Genomic DNA, 10243 nt, shown 5'->3' on the forward strand with positions numbered 1-10243 from the left:
TTTTTTCTAAATATTATAATAACATTTCTTAAACTTTAACTTTCACGCGAGTTATTATAAACTAATTGAAGTTTTTCAATAATTTATTTATAAAATTTAATTTAAAAAAATATAGCTCAACACTTTAGCTAAGAACAAGATGGCGAAAATAAAACCTGACCTACCCTATCACAATTATTTTATGCCTTATAACGAAATTTTTACAGTTTTGTTGCCGCTCAGAAATCTCGTCAACCAATCATCCGATAATAAATTTGAGTGTCTGCCATCTCTTAAACCTAGCAAATTATCAAGTATTTTTAAAAAATATTATTAGAATATACAAATTAAGATTTTATTTTATAATATTGTTTTTTTTAATTTTTGAGTTTTTATTTTTAATACTAAAGCCTCCTAGCGGATGAGATATTACTAAATTATTATGAACTTGGGGGGAATTATTTTTGTTCTGGCCCTTTCCGGTTCCTTAAAAAGGTTAAATCCCTGTTACTCTCATATTTTGTTATTAAAAATGTTCTTGCCATGTTTTATGAGAGCCAAGAAAATTTTGGAACCTTCGAAACCTATTCTATAATCTCATTCCATAGTTTCTCGAAATTATTTTAAATTTTAGTCCGGGAATGTTCCTGTCCCTAATGTTTATTGATCTAAAAATTAATATGGCATAATTTTTAAAAATCTTTCATATTATATTTAAGGTGTTATAACGAAAAACTACGATACCAAAGAAATGTAAGGGTGATTTGTTTTATTATTTTTTAGCAACATATAAATGTACAAATTATTATTTTTTTTTTAAATAATGATAATTATACATTCATTAAAAGGCAAAACCTTGAAACTTTCAAAATGGCCACGAATAATAAATCTAATAACAATTTTGATTACCGAAAAAATGTCCAAAATAAAAATGATATCGAAGATTATTACCAAAATGACGTAGATATTATTGAAGATTAAAAAAAATACAATTTTGGGATATATAATACCACTGCCCGTTAGATTGAAAAGATTTATTGTGTTAAATAAATGTATATATATCTGTATAATATATTATTATCGTGTAAAATATTTATAATTACTTTAAAATTGACTATGATATTATTAAGACATAACCCCAGAGAGCATTATAATTAAATATATTATATATTTATTATATTAATTTAAGAAGAAGAATCAGAATTAGCCCAATGCCTTTATTATATTAACTACTCGATAACTATTTTTTTTAAAGGAATTTATATAGAGAAAAAAAACATTCACATAATTTATGCCTGTAAATATTTATGAAGTTAGAGCTTTTTGTTGCAATAATCGGTTTTGTTACAACATTTAACATATACATCTCCATCTCCATGGTTTTTGCCCGAACACACAGCTTTTATTAAGTTTTTTGGTATACATCTAGTGGTAAAATAAATTTATTATTTAAAAAAATAATAATTATTAACATGAGCATAATTTTTTAATATAAGGTTTAAGACAAGGGACAAGGCTAGGGTTTTAACCTAGGTGTCATTAGGTCAATTAACCGATCGAATATAGTCAAATTCAAAAAAAAATTTGTCGACAATACCCTTGGTGTTTTGGGCGAGGAATTCCATAAATTTATCACGATACTAATGAGAATTGAACTAAATATGTGGCGATCGTAATGAAGCCTTCTATTTCAAACAAGCCATTACGATTGCTATTCATTATAGCAATTGCATTGTTATTCGTGGTTCCATTTAGCAATGCAAGTATTTAGATTTAATTTTTTTTAAAAATGTTTATTTATACCTGCTATATTTTTTTATAATCGTTTATCGTTTTTTATGTTATATTTATTCTAAATTAGTTTTTAATAATAAAAAATGAATATGCTATCCAAAATAAATAAAAAAACGTCTTTTTTTGCTTTTGGGACGCAATACAATATTTAACCCTATTAATAGGATAAAATATTTTATTTATTATCATAATTATAATATTTAATATACATAAAATTGCGTTGAGGAAAAAGAATGCCATTCGTTGCTTGTTTTAAAAAGTAACAATGACGCATTTTTTTTTTAAATAATAGTAACGTAAAATGTTACTCGTTACCTTAAATTTTTTCTTAAAATATGTAAAAATTATTTTTTAAGATTTTATAACCGAGTTTTAAATTCAAATCAACGACCAAAGTTCTTCATTTTTATTTATTAAGTTTTTGTTATTGGATTTTATAAAGCCAAGTTTGATAATCTAATTAATATTGAATCAATCAATTTATGTCCTCTAATATTATAATTTATTTTATTAAAAATATGTGTCAATAGGACTTATCTTCATATGATTTAACTCTGCCCTGGCCCGTGTATGGAACATTTGTTACACAAGGAAATTATTGGCACTAAGTACACTTTATTAATGTATATTTTACCCTAATTCAAATATTTCGACTTAGATGTTTAGCTCAAATGTAAAAAAAATAAGTTCTGATATGGACAAAAAAATTTAGGATATTTTAAGATTTTTCTAAAGATGATCTAATTAGTTTTTTTGAATTATTCTTTAAATATTTTTAATAAATTCCCCTTATTAAAATTTTTATACAAAACTACTATCCTCTGCCTCGGTTGAACATGTATTTACCATTGCAAATGCTTTATTAAGCACTAAGAGATCTTGTTTATCTGATTAAAATTTTTTAAATCAATGCTAAAAATCAATAAATAATTATTTAAAAAAGATTTTACAATATATTATTTTTGTGTAATTTTATTTTATAAAAAGAAATTTGAGTAGCGAGTTACTTTTTTTTGAATAGTGAGTAATACATTTCTTTTTTTAAAAAATAACTAACGCGTTTCTTGCTTGAAGTAAGGTTTATGGCACTGTTTTTACTTAGCCGTTTAAGCCAATTTCCACCCTGCGGAACCAATATTTTGCCCAAAATAATCACTTTGGCCTAGGGTTTTTTCTTAAAAATATAACAGCTCAAATTTATATAAAAAATATAAATTAAGAGCCTGAATATTAAGGGATTTTCTCCGCACACCTGTAGATTAGGTCGAATTAGCGGACGTTCAGCTATTACCCTACTATAAATATAACACATACTAATATGAGTCAAATTTAGAGGCATCCTATAATGACTAGCTGAAGCCTTCTATACGGCAGTGCTTATAGATACTTATTTTTCAAATATTTTTAATTTGTCAAAATAAAAGGCTTATGATTACCATCTTTTTGGGAAACTCAAGTTCCTAAACAAATAAACCCATCTCCAAAACAACTTTTGACCGTTTGGTAAAGGTCCAATCTTTTCTTTGCTAAATATTAATGTTCATTTTAATTAACTGTTAATAGATATTTTTTTCATAGTTTATCATTAAACTAAAAAGCACAATTACGGTATAAAATTTATAATCCAAGGAATGAACCATTCATGGATAAATTTTTTTTATCATTTCTCTCATTTTTTGAGTCAAATGCGCAAGATTTGATCTACGATTTTCTATGATAATTTATTTCAAATTGGGTTATCCCCGAATACTGCCACCATTGAACGCCTTTTGAAGCCAATGGAGCTGATTATAAGGGATCAATTAATGTCTGTTTCTATGCTCAGCTATAGTTTTTAGGCTATAATGTTAAGTACCGCGATATTGAACTCAAAATGTGATACGATCGAGATAACCAATGTTTATTTATATTTGGAAATCGTCATTTTCGAAGACCGTCCCTGGCTTAGTGGGATAAGTGAGTGTTTCTCAATCCGTAGGTTCTAAGTTTAAATCCCTCTGAAGCCAACTTCATGGTTCCTTTCTTGGATGATTGTTTAGTAATTGATATATATTGACTATGCCATATCTATCTCATTAACCAAGTTTTTCGACTCTGGCTATATGGCTAAATTAAAAATTTTCTCCTGGGTAATTGAATCAATAGGAATTCCACGGAATATTTAAAATAATTTTGAAAAACTGAAGTGTACCTTTTTTTTCAGATGTAGACACTTCACTTTCACATTAATTAGGACCATTTAAAACTAGTGCTATAAACGTTAATTCAAAAAAAATGCGTTACTCGTTACATCTGAAAAAAGGAGCGCGCGTAACTGGCTATTCAAAGAAGTAACAGGTTACTTACTCGTTACTTAAAAAAATCAATATAATATACAAAAAAAATTTCTTTCCCAATATATATTGCATAATTTAAATTGTGCAAAAAATAATATATAAGAAATCTTTTTATAAAAATTATAAATATAATTTATAAATAAAATAATATATTATAAGATAAGATATTTTTGTAATAACTATTATTTATTTTTATCAACAATTGATATATAAAATTCAGATAACCAAGAGTGCTAAACACACGTTCAACTGACACAGACGATGGGAGTGTTTTAATATGAATAAATAAAAATTTTAATTGGGGGGGGGGAATTTATTAAAAATTAAAGAATAATCTTTATTTTGACAAATTAATTGGCCGTCAAAAGCTTCATTTGATACTCAACCATTTTTTTTTATCATTATTAGAAAATAATCTGTTAAGTGTGTTGGTTTTTTTTAAATTATACCTAAAAAGCCTTTAATCACTTATGGAAATCAAGTCTGCCTTACCTTTGTTAAGATCTTTTCTCAAACAGGAAATAAGTTCAAGCTTCCTTCCTTTCCTGATATCTAGTTTTACGAGAGCTTAATAAACAAAAATTTCAATTCGGGGAATTTATTAAAAATATTTAAGGAAATATCTTTATTTTGAAAAAAGCTTGAAAGATCATCTTAACAGAGATCTTCATTCATTTACTCATCAGAAAAGAATTTATCATTATCTGAAAATATTCTAGTGTGTGTGTTGGATAAAGGAATCAAGCCTGTTCTTCTTTATCAATATCTTTTCTCAAACTGGAAATAAGTTCCAGCATTCTTCCTTTATTGACCTCTAATTTTATCCAGGGCCAATCCAATTTAAATAGTGGGTGAATTATTGCCGATAGTATATAATCATTATCATAGATGTATTTGAATCTATTGAAAATATGATAGTCAAAATATAAATTATAAGCAATATCTATGGCTTTCAGGATTGAATCAATAAGCGGCTTACAAAACTTAAAATTATTTAAAGCCAATTTTTAAAAGTTTTGATATTATAATGGGAGTGAGATATCCCAAATGCATATTTTCTTCGCTCTCTAAAATTGAAAGAGCCGTAGCTATCGGTTCCATAACCTATAAAATCATATATATACATATCATATTTTATTTAACACTAACCATACAATATTTATCTATGAACGACTTGTTGTTAACTGAAAATCTCTGTAATCCAGTTTGTCGCAAGATTCATCAAATTTTTAATAATTTACCTTAATAAGACTATTTATTAATTTTACAGAGTTATAGAAAGAATTCCATCTTGTTATAACAGGTTTAATCAAATATCTTCCCATATTTTCCTTAAAAATGGCTGCACAGTTAGAAATTTGCCCTGTTTATTCCACAAAAGCTTACATTTAGAAAATGTAATTTTTTAAATGGTTTTATTTTATAATGGACATCGTGTGCTTTTCAGTGTCAATACATAAGATTTAAAGTGTGTGCTGAACAGGAATGATCCTTAGGTAAGTATACAATACTATCATTAATATTTTGATCTTCAAATAGATAAAATAATGGCAGTAGAACTATTTCATCATCCGATTCCTCTCCTTGTTCATATACTCTAATAAATTTTTAATAAATATATTATATAACTTTTTTACTTGAAGGCTTTTAAATAATTTCTAGCATTATAATAAAATTACAATATGATTTTGATATGTTCTTTTAGTATTAAAATTTTTATATGCAAAACTTAATTATAATAAATTCTTAGTCATAATATTTATATGTTTTTTATAAAGGTATCAAAAAAAGTTATTTATATTTTGATAATATACTCATTTGTATTAGTTATAAATATAATTGTTAAATTATATATATTTCTTTTAAATACCATTAAGAGTAACAAAATTACTTAAATTTTATTGTAATCTTATTTTTTAAAAAATATTTATGTATAATAAATTTTTAAAATAATAATCTGTATAAAATTTATACATTTCAAATTTATTTTATTGTGTACTATCATTAAAATAAACACATGGTTAAATAATAAGATGCTATATATATATATATATAGTATTTTAATAATAAAATCTATAATGAAATTTAAATAAATTGTTTTAAAATCATTTCATGATTAAGTTTTTATATGTTTAAAATAATTATATATTAATTCATTCTTTACCTTCAAATGTTTTTTTAAGTTTGAGCTACTTGACATTGACGTTGAAATATTTGCGATGGGGCATAATTTACATTTACAAAGTGTAGACTTGGTACCATTAATTTTCTTAATTGGTTTAAAATATAATTCAAATTGGGGCTAGGGAAGGGTTAAATCTTCTTCATCTGAAGAAGTAAGTATTATGGACATAATATTCTTTTAAAATAAATTATAAATTAATTAATAATATCTATATTTACTTTGAATTTTGATTGAATATTAATTTCGACTGATAATTTAACAACGAAATTTAAAAAAAAATGTTGGGAGTGGTTGATATGAATTAAAACTCGGCTTAAATTATTAATATTAAGAATTAAAAAATAAAAAATAAATAAAAGTAATTTTATAACAATAAAATATGTTTTTTATTGATATTTTTTAAGAAAATATATAAAGTAACGAGTAAAGTATAGTTTTGCATTACCATTACTCAAAAAAAGAAACGCGTTACCGTTACTCGTTACCTTTAGAAGAAGTTAACGAATGGCGTTCTTTTCCTTCAAAAAAAGTAACGTCGTTAGTAACGATGTTACTTTTTTGACTTTACTTTACAGCACTAAATAAAATATATTTTTTCCATATTTTTTAAGAAAAATTTGAAGTAATGAGTAATGTTTTGCGTTTCCTTTACTCAAAAAAAGAAACGCGTTACCGTTACTCGTTACCTCCAGAAGGAGATAACGAATGGCGTACCTTCTCTTCGAAAAAGGTAACGTCGTTGCAGGACTATTTAAAACTGATTAAAATATGAAATTCAAAATCGGCGTTATTTTTTAATAAATAATTTTTATAAATAGTTGTAACGTCTAAAAGCGATCAAAAATAAATGATATAATCAACACTGGAATCTTGAAATAAACCTTAAACTACCATATTAAAATCATCTGGGTCAAAATATAACTACATTCAAAAAATTTCTTACAAAAATTTAGATTTGATTATGTGTCGCCGGAGTAGAATTTGAGTGCTATACTTGCAAAGAAATGAAGATGATTTTAAATTTAGATTCAAATAAGAAAAATTTATGGATTAATATAAGTAAATTCAGTAGATCAATTATATTTTTTTTTCCATGCCAATTTTGCTATTGAGGTCTTCAAACGATTTTATTTCTCATATATGAATGTTAACACAATCCCAAAAAAATTTCAGAAGAAAATTTTTACCATCTCTGATTTTGCATGTATTTTGTAAATTTGTTTCAAAAGTAAATTTAAAATAAGAGTAAAAAATGAATGTTAACCCGAACCGAGCCCAATTTTTATTAAATTTTTTAAAAATTATGTAGCAATTAGAAATTCATAAAATAGATTATCAATATTATTAAACTTAGCTCTCATTTTAAAATCATACGTTTACGGCCAGGTTTGGGGTCAATCCATCAGTCTAAGGAAAATTTCCAACTAAATTGATAAACTTATGCACAAGTGAATGGCTCCCGTTCAAATTATACAACCCACCGGATCAATTTTAATAAGGCTGAATGAAGATGGATTTTAAAAATAAAGTGAAGCGATGAGTTTAAATCCTGGAAACATTTTTATTAATTGATTAGATCTAAAATATCGTCGATACCATACTCACTCTTAAGGTTGACCGTTCAATCTATTCTTAACCCTAAAAAATATCATATAGATTATGATAAAGTAATAAGTGATGTATTTATAACGTTTTCCCGCTTTTAAGCGTTTTTGAAATGTATGTTCTATTTGAGAAACATTATGAAGTTCATAACAGATTTTTTTATATTTATTTCATTTATTAAAGTTAACTGAATAAATTTTATGTATATACTTGTATTTGGTTTCACCCTTGTAATTGATATATACAGTAGCGCAAGCTCCATCTGTCGTGCACTTATTTTTACAATCACTTTGATTACAGCATCTTACTAAAGTATTAATGTTTATTATAAAAAGATCTGATTACTATTTTATTATGACATTCATATATCATTTAGTCATTGATCAACTCTCATAGTCAGGCTTCGGAGTGCCTGCTAGGTCAACTTTTATGCAATGTTATCTTCCTACCGACATGAATTTAATACTGCACAAAATATATACATTTATTTATTCTAAATTCTGCTAAAACATTCTTGAAATTAAACAGAGGACTTCTTATCTAAAAAAAATTTTTAGCCTTAAAAAATTTTAATATAATATTTGTGTTTGTATTCGATTTCTTTAATATAATTAATATTTATTTGATTACTTTTTGCTAAATGAATAGCTATTTGCGTTTAAAAAGTATAAAATTGCCCTTATAATCACGTGATTTATCTAAATTTATATTGAGGTTATTTATCATAATTAACACTTGTCGGCGTATATGGGGCAACGTGATTTAGAGGAAAGTTTTAAATCGTGAGAACATAATATATGTACCGAACTACGTTTCTGCAAAGGTTTATGGATATTTAATGAAAGATTTTTAATAAAAAAATTTTTGGAGGCAAAAATTAAATTATAATTTAAAACAGCGCTTGAAAAAAAAAATTTTGGGCAAAAATCTTTCAATAAAGATATTTTTGATCAAATTTAATGATATCATTTTCATGGATAAAAAACTTTTCAAGATGAATTTATAATTTTTTTCAAATCTGTTTAAAAAAGAAACAGCATTATTATTTGAAATTTTTTTTACTATTATTTTAAATATTAAATAAATTAAAATTTTAATTATTAGATGTTATTTTTATAAGTGAAAATATAACATATAAGTCAATTTTGCTCTATTTTCGATATCCTGTACAAAAATTCAGATAAAATTTTAAACATTAAATCTTTAAAATTTAGAACTAATTTAAGTACCTAATTAATGTCTAAAATATCAAAGTTTAATAAATTTGAATGTTATATAATAGATTTTAAAAAGGGGTTAGCTATTATACCACACCCAACTACTCGCGTTATTTTTTTTTCACCTTACTACTCAAGGGTTATGAATAAATTTACTAGGATAAATTTTACAGGGAATTGAGAAAAATTCCTATAAGAATAAGAAAATTTCATATTCGCGACTTGCCAACAATTAATGCTGCGACTATATGCCTCATACTTAAAAAGAAAAGATAATTTAGGTAAAAATAATTATTGCCATGAAATATTTATGAAAATTCAGTATGTTTATATTATAAAAATAGACCCCAATCAGAATTTAAACAATTAATCTTCTTGCAGCGTCATTTCTTGTTTGACAATTAGAAATTGAAAATAAAATCGAATCGAATTTTTTAATAATAATTCATTTTTAAGTTCATTTTTTTAAATATCCTGTTATATAATATATTATGTTTAAAAAATAATAATACAAAGACATTCGCATTCTTCCAAATTTTCTATATATTTATTATTTTTTAAATATTTCTGGTTATGTGTCAAAATTAAACTTTGTAACTTCTAGTTACATAAATGATATCTTAAATTCCAAAACAAAATTCTCTATCACTGACCTAAAGCCCTATATATAAATATTATGAATTTTTACAGGCAAAGACATCTAACAATGCTCAAATATATATTTCTGTTTAAAATTAAATCAGTGGTATACCAAAATTAGGTCTTTATATATGACTTACGTTTTTTTTGAGCTGCTATGGAAGAAAATATCGCAAAAATTCCCAGTATTATAAATAGGATTTTCATTTTTTTAAAAAACTATAAATGGATATTGTATTTGTCAGATAAAAAGGATTAAATTAAAAGTATTATATATATTAATTTCTTTTTCTATTTTTATAAAATCAAAATGATATTTTTAAATCAATATTTATAGATATAATAATTAATTCAACAAAGAAGTCTTCATATCAAATATTTACAAATAAATTTAGCTCAGAATATGTAGAAGGGAATTAATAATATATTCTGTTTTTATAATTGACACAAATTTCAAGGACATAGAAAAGAAAATTCCTCCGTATGCG

General features: G+C 24.7%; 1 long non-coding RNA gene across 1 annotated transcript; it reads right to left on the reverse strand.

The window, feature by feature from the left end:
• Positions 1-1200: 1200 nt before the first annotated feature.
• On the reverse strand, positions 1201-10016 carry LOC135930477 (uncharacterized). Its single transcript, XR_010572782.1, has 3 exons — positions 9896-10016; positions 8110-8206; positions 1201-1404 (listed from the first exon to the last, which is right to left on the reverse strand). It is a non-coding gene; the product is annotated as an uncharacterized LOC135930477 (long non-coding RNA).
• Between the last annotated feature and the right edge of the window lie 227 nt (positions 10017-10243).

This window comes from Gordionus sp. m RMFG-2023, chromosome 5 (assembly GCF_954871325.1).
Source record: "Gordionus sp. m RMFG-2023 chromosome 5, tfGorSpeb1-WG-v2, whole genome shotgun sequence".
NCBI classification, from domain to species: Eukaryota; Metazoa; Nematomorpha; class Gordioida; order Chordodea; family Parachordodidae; genus Gordionus; species Gordionus sp. m RMFG-2023.